The 12,309-nt window shown below is 38.6% G+C and overlaps 1 protein-coding gene across 1 annotated transcript in view; it reads left to right on the top strand.

Moving 5' to 3' along the window:
* Positions 1-12,309, top strand: part of COL21A1 (collagen type XXI alpha 1 chain) — a 103,007-nt gene that overhangs the window by 58,676 nt on the left and 32,022 nt on the right. The gene's annotated exons all lie outside the window — the stretch shown is intronic.

Below are 12,309 nucleotides of genomic sequence, written 5' to 3'. Positions count from 1 at the left end.
GCTCTGGCGGCGACGGTGGTCCGGCGAGGAGGCAAAGGGGGCGTGTCCGGGAGGGTCCGGTTGCCTGGCGTTTATACCCGCCGCTCTCACCTGGCGGGCTCCTTCCTGGCTTCCCCCCAGGTGTCCCTTAAAGGCCCCGCACTCACTGGTCACCAAATGCCAAAGCCAGGAAAGAGTCTAAAAGAGTCCCGCTGCAGTGCTCCTCAGTCCGTGGGCGGCACTCCCAGGGCGGTGCGCAGATGCACACCTCCGACACCCCGGGAGGAGGCCGCCCGGCAGAAGGCGCAGCTCTGGCGGCGACGGTGGTCCGGCGAGGATGAATAGATGAGCAAATGTCCTAAAGATGAGCAAATATCAGTGCCTCGGAATGGGATGGCAAACCACAAAATACAAATTGAAGCTTTGTATGTCCATTTTCAAGTAGTGTATGTCCATTTTCTATCATTGTACATCTCAAAACCTACCCAGAGATAAATCTCTGAACATTGAAGACCTATTACAATTTATACTTTCAGGCCTGTTTGATGTGTTTGCTTAGGGCATATTAGAGCTGGTCTAGTGTAATGGTTTGAGGGTTGGACTAGTACTCTGACTGACCAGGGTTCAAATCCTGCTTCAGCCATGAAAAACCCACTGAGCAACCTTTGACAAATCATAGTCTCTCACCCTCAAAGAAAGTAAGGTGATCAGGAAAGTCTGCATATTATCACCCGACTTGTTCAAGTTGTACGCAGAAAATATCATACAATGACACAATACTATTAGTGGAAAACATCATAGACTTGGAATAATTACTAAAGAAGGTCAAAGAAGAAAATGCAAAGGCAGGCTTGTTGTGGAACATAAAAGAAACAAAAATAATGACCATGGAGGATCTACATAAATTCAACCTAGACCAGTGATAGCGAACCTTTTAGAGACTGAGTGCCTAAACTGCAACTCAAAACCCACATATTTATGGCAAAGTGCCAACATGGCGGCGGGGGGGCGGGGAGAAAGGAGGACAAGGACGGCAGGGTATGGCAGTTATGGGGGGAAGAAGGAGGAAGAGGTGCTTTACCCATAGTAACCATTTATTCTTAAACTGTCTTTGTAAATACTTCCTTGTTCACAGAGAACACACTGGAGAAGAAAGGATCACTCATCACATGATTTTTTTTAATTTGGTGATTTGGAAAATGGTCCATTTTGGTTAAGACCAATATGGGAACTTCCTCATCCACTTTTTTATTCTTTCCACTGATGATAATTATTATTAGAAATAAGCAAAAACCTATGACCTTTTTTTGGCTTGTCAAAATTCCCAGAATTTATATAGTAATTGCCAAAATTATACACTGGAAATTTCCAGGCTTAGCAGCTCTTCAGAAGACAGCTTTGGCTTGTACCTTTCACAAAACAAGATACAGGGGTTGAACTAAACAACTTTACACTTGTTTTAAAGTAATAGAATTGCTGATAAATTTTATTTCTTGCTAGAACTTGATGAGATTTTCAGGGACAATTGCCCCTTCTGTAGTGAAAAATGTACTCTCAGAACAGGAGGAAAAGGTTTTCTTTACAACCAGCCTTTATAGTTTGGGGGCTACCAAAGAAAAAGATACCACTTATGTTTTGTGGTAATTGTTATGAAATCTATATGCAGCATAAATGTGTCTATATAAGTGTTCCCTTCCACAAAATGTGACCCTAGTTAAGAAACATGCAAAATTTCAAGAGAATTGGTGCAGTGCTTTTTTTTGTGAGAGAAGAGGCATTCAAAAATTAGGGGCAAGTGTTCCCTAACATGAGGTTTACCCTCCAAGTCATTTTCTACATATGGCAACCCTAAGGCAACCTATCATGGGTTTTTTAGACAAGGCTTGTTCAGACTCATTATCTTAGATTGCTTATGTTCCTTCCTCCTATCTTTATTTCTCCTTCTTATAAGTCTAAACCTGCTCTTTGTATGGTATTTTCAGCATACAACTTGAACAAGTAGGGTGATAATATGCACCTTTCCTGATCCCCTTACCAGTTGGGAACCATTCCGTTTCTCCATATTCTGTTCTAACAGTTTCTTCTTGTGCTAAGTACAGATTGCTTATCAAGACACTCCATGTCTTTAAGAACATTCCATTGGTTTTTGAGTGTGTGTGATCTGTGTAGTCAAAGGCCTTGCTACAGCCTTTAAAGCACATGCTAACTTTGTTTTGGAATTCCTTGATGTACTCTGTTAGCCATGCTATATTCCATGTCATTCATTTCTAAATCTCTTTTATATAACTCTCTCATGTATTGCAACCAATGCCTTTTTTATTTCTTATTGGTCTTGTAGTAAGTTCCTCTTCTTATCGCAGAACATTTTGGCCTTTAGTTGAAACTTCCATTTGAGTTCTCTTATCTTGTGAAATAATCTCTCATTCTCCCTTTTTTGTTGTCTTCTATTTCTCTCCATTGATTATTATAGTAGTCCTCTTTATCCTTGTGCAGTAATCATTGAATAGTTGCATTCATGATTCTTATTTGTTCCTATCTCTCTTTTGTTTTGCTTTTCTTTTTTCCAATACTGTGTGTAGCATTTTCTGTTACCCATTGTGCCTTCCCTTTCATTTTGGTCCCCATAATGTCTTCTTGCATTCTTCCTTGATTATGTCCCTGGCTTCTGACCATAGTTCTTCTAGTCCACAGTTGATTGTGCTTAATAGCGCAAATCTGTTTCTTACATTGTCTGTGAATTTTATTGAGATATTGCTCAGATCACATTTTGGCATGATGACTGTTTTTGCTTTCTTCTTCAGCTTTACTAACACGTCCTATAATGGCGTAAGGTTTAATGGATGATAGCCCATTTCATCAGAGGCATGGAATGTTACTTCAGTTAACAGATATACATACTTGCATAAGGTGATCAAAACAACGGACATTAATAGCACTTTAGCACTTTAACAATCAGCAGTTGAGTAGTAATGCAAATCTCTTGCATTGATGTGCTGATTAAGACATAAAAAAGAGATTGATAACTGTTTTCCAGCAGTTTTGAGTTGGAATCTGTCTTTGATTTTGTTATTAAAGAACAATTGCTTTCACTGGGAGATAATATCACCTGCGATAGTAGATGGAGAAACTGGTGTTGTGATAAAACCTAATAGCAAGGGAAGATATGTGATTTTGTAATGGTACTTCTTAATTTAACAGAGATATATAAATGGCCCTTTTAAATGTATATTAGTAAAATGTACTTACTACAATATAAATACTATAACTTTTATACCCTGTAAGTTATAAAGACAAGCTTTCCAAAAGATTTCCAAAGAAATAGAAATTGGACAGCAAGTAGAAATCATTCCTTTGTTTGCCAATTAGAAACGTTACTGGATAGAGTTAATTCTAAAGGACTTCCCCAAAGACAATTTCCCCTCTAAGCCTGCAAATCATGATTTATTCCATACTGTTTTTATAACTCTCTCAGAGAGTGGCATTTTTCCCATTTGTAATGTTTCCAAAGATTCTGTTTTCCTTGGTGGTTGAACAATTGCATGAATAATCTGTTCTGTATTAGCCTTTGATTATGGACAGACATTCCTTATCATTTCAGTTAATGCAACACTTAAAGAAATTTTATTTTTATAGCACAGATTTAATTTAACAAGTATTATTGCAAAGCTGAAAAGACATAACAGACCTCTTGGTTCTTCAAAAATATTACACAATTGGGATAATATTTACAATTTGAGAAATTTCTCCCTTTTAATTTAACCTGTTAGAATACATTATCTGTTTGATTGTTTCAGTTTTGAGTTTAGCATTGCAAGTTTTTTTTAAAAAAAATTCACTAGTTTTTTTTTAATCAAGCAAACAAAAAATACATAACCCAGCATGGTTTTAAGTGTGGAAAAAACTTTTGAAAGATTTATTAGTGCTTTTCTGGATATCCTCCTATGAACATACACATATTCCATCAACAAACAAAAAATGTAGTTTATGAAACAGAAAACTATACAGTACTAAAAAAAACATAGGACGACTTTAGTTTTGTAAACCCTTTTGGGTTTGAATAGACATTAATTAACTTTTGCAGCTGATAGTATGTCGATAGGAAAATAAAGCTAATGGGAGATTGCCACTATTCCAGCAGTCACTACATCTTGTAATCTGGTTTCCAAATGCTCCATGCATTAATCATTTACTACTTGTATTTGGAGTATCACCCAGATTGTTGAGATGTCAAGAAGTGAGTCATGCAAAAGTAAGTGATCTCTGAGAGATTTTGAGAGGATAGATCCTACTACCTCTCTAGCTGGGACTAACCTGCCAACAGTGAGGCTAGAACTAAATCTTATCCCCACCCATTACTTCAGGGTGTGACATTTCTTCTATTATCCAAGGACTTGAGCCCTTCCCATATTACTGCTGATGAACACTCACACTGTCAGACCTAATTATCATCATCAACTGACTGATCAGCAGGATAATCTGGAGGCCCTTGCCTCTGAACATCTGTAGTCAGAACAGATTAACTCCACATTGGCGTGGCAACCAGTAGCCACCCTCATGTGATTGGATGCCACACTCCCAAATTAGTCCTAGGCTTGTTGAATTCCCCACATGGACATTACTGAAGGACTTGCATTGGACTCAACTTAGCCTTCATTTAGGAAGCCATCTACACTCTAATGTATGGGCAAGCAAATGCAGCCACGGGGCCACATACAATAGCATGTTAGTCTATTATAATGCACCTTTTCTGCTTTTCCCTAAAATCATTCTTCTGTTCCAGCCATTGTGCTCAACCATGTTCACAGCCATTGTGCTTAACCTACATATAGGAAGCCCTGAATCTGGGATACTAATCAAATATTGGCATTAGAAAAATGCTCAAACAAGACATTAGTCACCCGCTGCTTTAAAAGAGAATTAGATAGAAATAGGAGCTCTTCCTGAGCTCCACTTCCCACATTTCACTAGAAAGTTGAAGCAGTGGAAGAAGAAACATTCATCACAAATATAGTGGAAGCTGTTTCTTTCTTTTTTTCAAATCGTGCCGTGAGGCATGGCATGGAATTACATATCTCCACTATCCCAAAGTGTATTTCTGGTTCCGTTTCATCTTGCATAGTATCAATCACACTTTCAGCTAGCTCCCACGCAAGGAGAGGGCTAGTCAGAGTGAGCTCTGAGGAAACCTCACAGTGCCAAAGTGGAGATGGAGTTGCATGTAAAAGGGGATGAAGGAGAAAAGAGTTGTAGGAGACGACTTTAAAAACTGAAGAACTAAAATAAGGAATAAAAGATGGGTAGTTGACTGTAAAGTAGCAGTAATGATCTTCTGCTAGAGCTATGTTTGGCAAGCCACTCAACTGACAGGTCAAATATTATTGGACTAGGGTCAGACTGTCAAGTATTCCATGGAACTACGAATGCCCTTGTGTAGGTGGCAATTTGAGTTTGCATGCTTTTATTCTAATATCATCTGTCAAAGATAGAGGAAAGTACAGTGAAGAAGCAAACCAAAACAACTGGCCTCTGCTATCCAGACAGTTGTGCAAACAGTTATTACTGGCAAAAGGTCATTGACAGGAACAACCCATGCTACCTAGTTAGCAAAAACATTTTTTTTTAAAAAAACCTTCTTTAAAAATAACTGACTAATACTAGCTTTATTTCTATTCTAACCCCCCCCCCACCTTAAAAAAAAAAATCAGCATTCCAACTAGTGACTGATCCTGATGTTTCCTGACAGAAACCAGTAACCAGAACTGTTAATATTTACAGAAACCATTCCTTGGCAGAATGTTTATTCATTGCCGGAATCATTTCCTGTATTCCCAGATTTCAGGAACTAACTGTTGTTCAGAGTTTGAGAAGTTACTTTAAAGACTGATGAATATAATGACATGTTGAAGCCATCCCTAATTGAGTGGTGCTAGGAAAATGCATTTATTTCATTAGTCTTAAAAGGTATTTCCCAAAATCTACTATCATTGCTTGTGTAGCAACAAAGACACTTAGAGCAGGTATGCAGATTCAGCAGAACCACCTGGTTACTCCCTTCCCAGATCTTAAGAGGAAAAAAATTCTAACAGGGAAGAGCCCTGAAAAATATTCAAGTGAATGCTATGTGAGCTCAGAGGCCATGAAATGGTAGCTGCTAGGCAGGGGGAATACAAAATGGTTGTGGAAATCTCAACTAGCAGCACTCTATACTGCAATATTTTTGCTGCATTCTCAATTGTTCACCAGAATTTTAAAGGTTGATTTGGTTGTTGCACAATAACATCTAACCAATTGAAATCAGCACAAATGTCAAAACTGCCGATTAAAGTAGTTTTGGGTGTTGTTTTCTGTTCTACTGAAGTGAATGCTTTACAACTCCTTGATCAGTGCTGTACAATGTTTGACCAACCCAATGGCCTACTGTTAGCTAAAGGCTCTTCAGTTCATATTATTTTTAAAATTTAATGGGTGGAAGAAAGTTCCACTTTCCTCCAGGATCATTTCCATGCCTGGAACTCTCCCTTCCCACCCCACCCTCCATTTTGGGGGTTCTTAAATAACCTGTTTGAGTTTCACCCTACAGTTTTAGAACCTTCACTATATATGGAACAGTCAGCATGGGTCTCCTGCCAAATGTTCTCTGTTCTGGTTGCTCCCTTGCCAGTTGTCTGAGTATCAAGGAAAAGAGGTTATGTAACAAGGAAATTCAATTTTGAACAAAGAAGTAAATGTGTCTGGCCTTTTAATAGCATTCATCCAGATGTTCTGTGATTCTATCCCCCTCTTGAGTTGTTCTTCGTACAAATTTACTGTGTGAATTACAGTGTTAGAATCTGACATGGAAACTTGGTTGGACCATGCAAAGTAGAGTCCAATGATTTGCACAGATTTCTGGGGGAAAGGAACTCATTTAATGAACAAATTTTTGCTATTGGTGATACTCTTACCCTTATTTTTAGCTACGGTATGTTTAAAAACTAAAAAGGATTTCTCAAACAAGTGTCTTGTAACATCTTCACACTTGACAAATTCATTATGGCACAAACTTCCATAGATATTTAACAGACTTCAAAATAACAAATGGATTTAAAACACTTGAATCAAGCCTGTTGGCCACCGCTTAGCTCAAAACGAAACAGCTGCTGTTGATTCCAAAACTGCAAACCCTCAGTTACTATGAAGGTGTAGGCAGTGACTACAGGTACTCTGTTGACAAAGGAAGAAGGACACAGCAGTCAGTGGCAGGAGGGGGAGACTAACAGCTGTTAAGAGCCTATTAATCCAGTGTGTAGCTTCTGATCATGTGTCCATCCTCCAAGGTGCTCTGGAAGACTATCTTGGACAATTGCCTGTGCCACAGGACAGGCCGCCCTTCCACAGTGTCTGGCTTTAAAGAGCCCCTTACACTGGGAGGGCAGCCATAGCTGACAGTCTTGCTCTTGCCAGCAATGGCTTTGTCTTTATCATCTTTCTTTTGCTATTGCTGCATGGCCCAGGAAGAAGGCGCAACTGTTCTTTTTTATGTGAAAGACATGCATCAACTTGATTCTGAACTATGTCATTAAAGGATTATGTGAAATAAACAGTTCTAGTAGAACAATGAAAACAAGAAAAATGCTTCAAAATGTTTTTGTTGTTTTTGTTGTTGTTGTTAACTGCCCTCGAGTTGGCCACAACTCATAATGACCCTGATGAGACATCTTCAAGACCTGCCATCCTCAGTCACTTTGCTTAGGCCCTGGAGGCTCAGGCCCATGGCCTCTCTCATTGTGTCTACCTATCGGGCAGGCAGTCTTCCTTTATTTCTGCTTCTATCTTTCCCTATAGACTTTTCTAATGATTTATGCCTTCTCATGGTGTGGCCAAAGTACAACAGCCTCAGTTTTGTCATATTTGCTTCCAGGGAGACTTCAAGTTTGATCTATTCTATATTTGTGTTTTTGGCCATTCATAGTATTCTCAGCACTCTTCTCTTGCATCGCATCTCAAATGAATTGATTTTCCTCTTATCCACTTTTTTCACTGTCCACCTCTCACATCCATACCTAATTATGGGGAATGCAATGGCTTGGATGATTCTAACTTTTGTGCTTAGTTGTATATCTTTACTCTTTAGGACCTTGTATAGTTCCTTCATAGCTGCCCTCCCCATTCCTAGTCTTCTTATTTCTTGACTGCAGTCTCCATTCCAATCAATGTTTGATCCTAGGTACAGAAAGTCTTTAACTATTTAGTTTTCCTGATACTCTGTGGTCATTATTTTTGTTTTCTTTATGTTCAGCAGTAACTCAATGTGGTGTAGTGGTTTAAGCAATGACAATGACTCTGGAGAGCAGGGTTCGATTCTCGGTTCAGCCATGTAAGCCTACTGCGTGATCCTGGGCAAATCACACTCTCTCAGCCTCAGAGGTTGACAATGGCAAACTCCCCTGAGCAAGGCTTGCCAAGATGAGTTGGAAACGACTTGAAGGAACACAACAACAATATGTTAAGCAGTACTGTATGCCTGTTTTGCACTTTCTTTCTTGACCTTACTTAGTAATTATTCCAAGTCTATGATGTTTTCTGGTAGTAGTAAGGCATCATCTGCTTACCTTAGATTGTTGATGTTCCTTCCTTTTATCTTCACTTATCTTTCTTCTGAGTCTTAGTTTGCTCTTCATATGATATTTTCTACATATAAGTTGAACAAGGAGGGTGTTCATATGCAGCCTTCCCTGATCCCTTTGCCAATGGAGAACCATTCTGTTTCACCATCTTCTGTTCTGACTGTAGCCAAGTACAGATTTTTTATCAGGAGCATCAGTGGCACTCCCATGTCTTTAAGAGTCATCCAGAGTTTTTCATGACATATGAAGTCAAAGACTTTGTATAATTTATAAAGCACATGCTGATTTTCTTGTGGAATTCCTTAGTGCGCTCCATTAACCATCATATGTTTGCAATGTGCTTCCTAGTGCCTTTTCCATTTTTGGATCTCACTTATACCTCTGGGATTTCTCTCTCCATATTTGATTGGAGTGTATGCTCCAGTATTTTTAGCATAATTTTGTTTACATGAGATATTAATGTTGTGGTCCTATACTTTTGCAGGCCTTTATGTCTCCTTTTTTGTGTGGATGGGGATGTATATTGATTGTTTTCAGTCTGTTGTCACTTTTTTGTTTTCCATATTTGTTGACATATTTTAGTTATCACTAAAATGAGTTCCATCTGTGTGGATTGTAACAATTCTGTTAGAATATCATCTGTTTCTAGTTTCTTGTTCTTTCCAAAATCTCTTATAGCAGTCTCCATCTCACTCTCTAGGATTTGGGGTTCATCTTTGTATGGCATTTCTTTTCATGTATTGCTCATATTTTCCTCTTTTATGATGCTCTTCTGTTTATTCTCCTATTGTCTTTTTATTTCTTCTTATTCTTGTAGTATGTTTCTCTTCTCGTAGACTATCCCTGCCCTTGGTTTGAACTTTCCTTTGAGTTCTCAGATCTTGAGGAAGAGGTCTCTTATTTTTCCTTTTTTGTTGTTGTCTTCCATTTCTTTGCATTGGGTATTATAATAGTTTTCTTTATCCTTGCACAGTAGTCATTGGACAGTTGGACTCACAGCTCTGGTTTTGTTCCTATCTCCCATTTCTTCTGATTCTCTTCTTTCCTTTACTGCTTGAAGTATTTCCTCTATTACCCTTTGTTTCTTCTCTCTCTCTCTCTCTCTCTCTCTCTCTTTCTCTCTTGCTTGTAGAATCTTTCTGCATTCTTCCTTGCCTATGTCCTTGGCCTTTAACCACAATTTTTCTGGTTCCTAGCCAATTATGCATAATAGAGCAAATCTATTTCTTACACTGTTTGTAAATCCTATTGGTATATTGTTCAGATGATTGTTTGGTATGATGACTGTTTTGTTTTCTTCTTCAGCTTTAGTCTAATTTTTGATATAAGTAGTTCATGATCTGTTCCAGTCAGTGTTTGGTCTTGTTTTGGCCAAGTGAATAGAGCTTCTCTATCTCATTTTCATATTGGCTATTAGGTGATGTCCATGTGTATAGTCTTCTCTCTCATTGAAGATATTCAGACCAGCTCTCATCATGGGGTAAGTGCTGGTAAAACACTGCTAAAATGTTTAGGAAGTGTCCTATGAAGGCAAAGTTTCCGTTCATAGGAAATTGCTGCTCCCCAAACAATTCAAGAATGCTGGAGGGGAGCTGACAATTCTCTGACAGTTATGAAGCACATCAGGCTTTTCAGACATATGTGCTTCCCAAACATTTTAGTTGTGTTTACCTATGGTAAGCACTGGTCTGAAAATATTCATTCTCTGAAAAAGGTATTCTTATTGTTGGCCTCACAGAATTCTATCAGTCATTCACCTTCATTTCTTATGTCTAGTCTGAATTTACCTATTGTTTTTTACTCTTCTTTGCTACCTACTTTAGTATTCCAGTTGCCTATGATAAGCTTGAAGTCCTGTGTTCATGTGTTGTCAATTTCTTCCTGTACTTTTTCATAGAATCAATTTCTTCTGCCTCTGCCTCTGTGGTTAGTGCATACACTTGGGTTATGGTAATGTTTATTGGTTTTTATTGATGCCTTCTTGGAATGATTTGGTCTGACTTTGCATTATATCCTTTGACTGCTTTTGCTATATTTCTCCCTAGTATGAAAGCCACCCGGTTTCTTTGTGACTTTTCATTAACTAAGTAGAATACAGTCTGACCCATTCTTGTCCATTTTAGCTCATTCACCCCTAGTATAACTATGTTTATGTGTTCCATTTCCTTTTTTATTGTCTAGCTTCCCCTGTCTCATGCTTCTTACATTCCACATTCCTATAATATGTGTAGTGCTGCTTCTGACTAGGTTTGCATTGTTGAGTATGACTGTTTGTTGTCTACCCATCTTTGAGTTCTTTTATGTCCCTGATGAATTTTCTTTTGTGATTTCCCTTTCTTTCTCTAAGTCTGTGTTCTGGTACTACCTTCTGTCTTGCTTGGGTCTGTCTTTTTACAGGGTTTTCTTGATTGAAAGAGTTTTGCAAGGAGGCTCACCTTTGCCTCCCATCATGCAAGATTGTCATCAGCTTCCTTATGCCATGAAGACATTTTGAGTTACGTTTCCCATTGCACACTGCCATCATGACCAGTAGTTAAAGTTAATGGGGGTTGTAGTTCAAAATGTTTAAAAGGCACTAGGTAAGGAATACTGTTAGCAGTGAAATATTTCTGAGAGCCAGCATATTGGAGTGGGTTGAGCATTAGACCAGGGTTTGAATCCCTACTCAGCCATGGAAAACCACTGGTTTACCTTGGGTAAGTCACACTATCTCAGCCTCAGAAAAAGACACATACAGCTCTCCCTCTTAAGAAATCTTTCCAAGAAAACCCCATGCTATGTTCACCATAGGGTTGCTAGAAGTCAGAAACGACTTGAAGGCACACAACAACAAAGCTACATTTCCTTCTAAGAGTCCTTAATTTGATTCCTGTACCATTAATATACTTTGTAGTCTTTAGCAAGTTGCTCTCATGCTGGCTTTGATTTCCATTTTTATAATAGACATGGTGGTCTATAGCAGAGGGCTGTTGTAAAAGTATAAATAGTGTTTTGCAAATTTGTGGTATAAATGATAAATAATATCAATCCACCTATGTTGCTAGATGCTAGCTCAGACAATGCATATATTGGAATATTTAGTCTGTAACCCCGCTTCCCATCCACTGAAAGAGGCGGGGAAACAACATAAATAAATTTATTATTATTATTATTATAGTGAAAAGTCATGGCAAGTGAGGAGAATTAATAGATGGCTGAAACATGATCTTTGTTCGGTGTTTCATGATGAAATGTTGAGGAAGATGCTGCAGATACACGCTACAGTATTCTGTACTGTTGTGAGGCTTACTCACTTGCAAGTGTATCTTTGTAAACTAGGGATGGGAATGTGCAACACATGGACTAATGTGGCTCCTGAAGGCCATATCCCTCCCGTGCCCCAGAAATAAAAGAAAAATATTGCAGTAGAGAAAAACAAAGGGGCATTATTTCAGTCTCTTCCTGTTTCTCCATAGGGGCAGTGCAGCATCAGGAACCTTGGGGTGAGAAATGAAGTGGTGGCAGCCAGTTCACCCTCTGTAGCTTCCCATACCAGTTGTAAACAATATTCTATACAAATTGATTTAATCTGTCTTGTTAAAATCACAATGTGATGCAATATATGAGGTTGATTCACAGATCGTTTTAATATTCATATGCACAGTTCATGCCTACAGAAAATGAATTGAGACATATTCACCAACGCAGAGGCTGCCATTTTACATATCTCCAGTTCAGTGTGCCT

This window comes from Sceloporus undulatus, chromosome 1, assembly GCF_019175285.1.
Source record: "Sceloporus undulatus isolate JIND9_A2432 ecotype Alabama chromosome 1, SceUnd_v1.1, whole genome shotgun sequence".
Taxonomy (NCBI): Eukaryota; Metazoa; Chordata; class Lepidosauria; order Squamata; family Phrynosomatidae; genus Sceloporus; species Sceloporus undulatus.
Note: the sequence above shows the minus strand (reverse complement) of the source record. Positions and strands in the feature narration are given on the sequence as shown.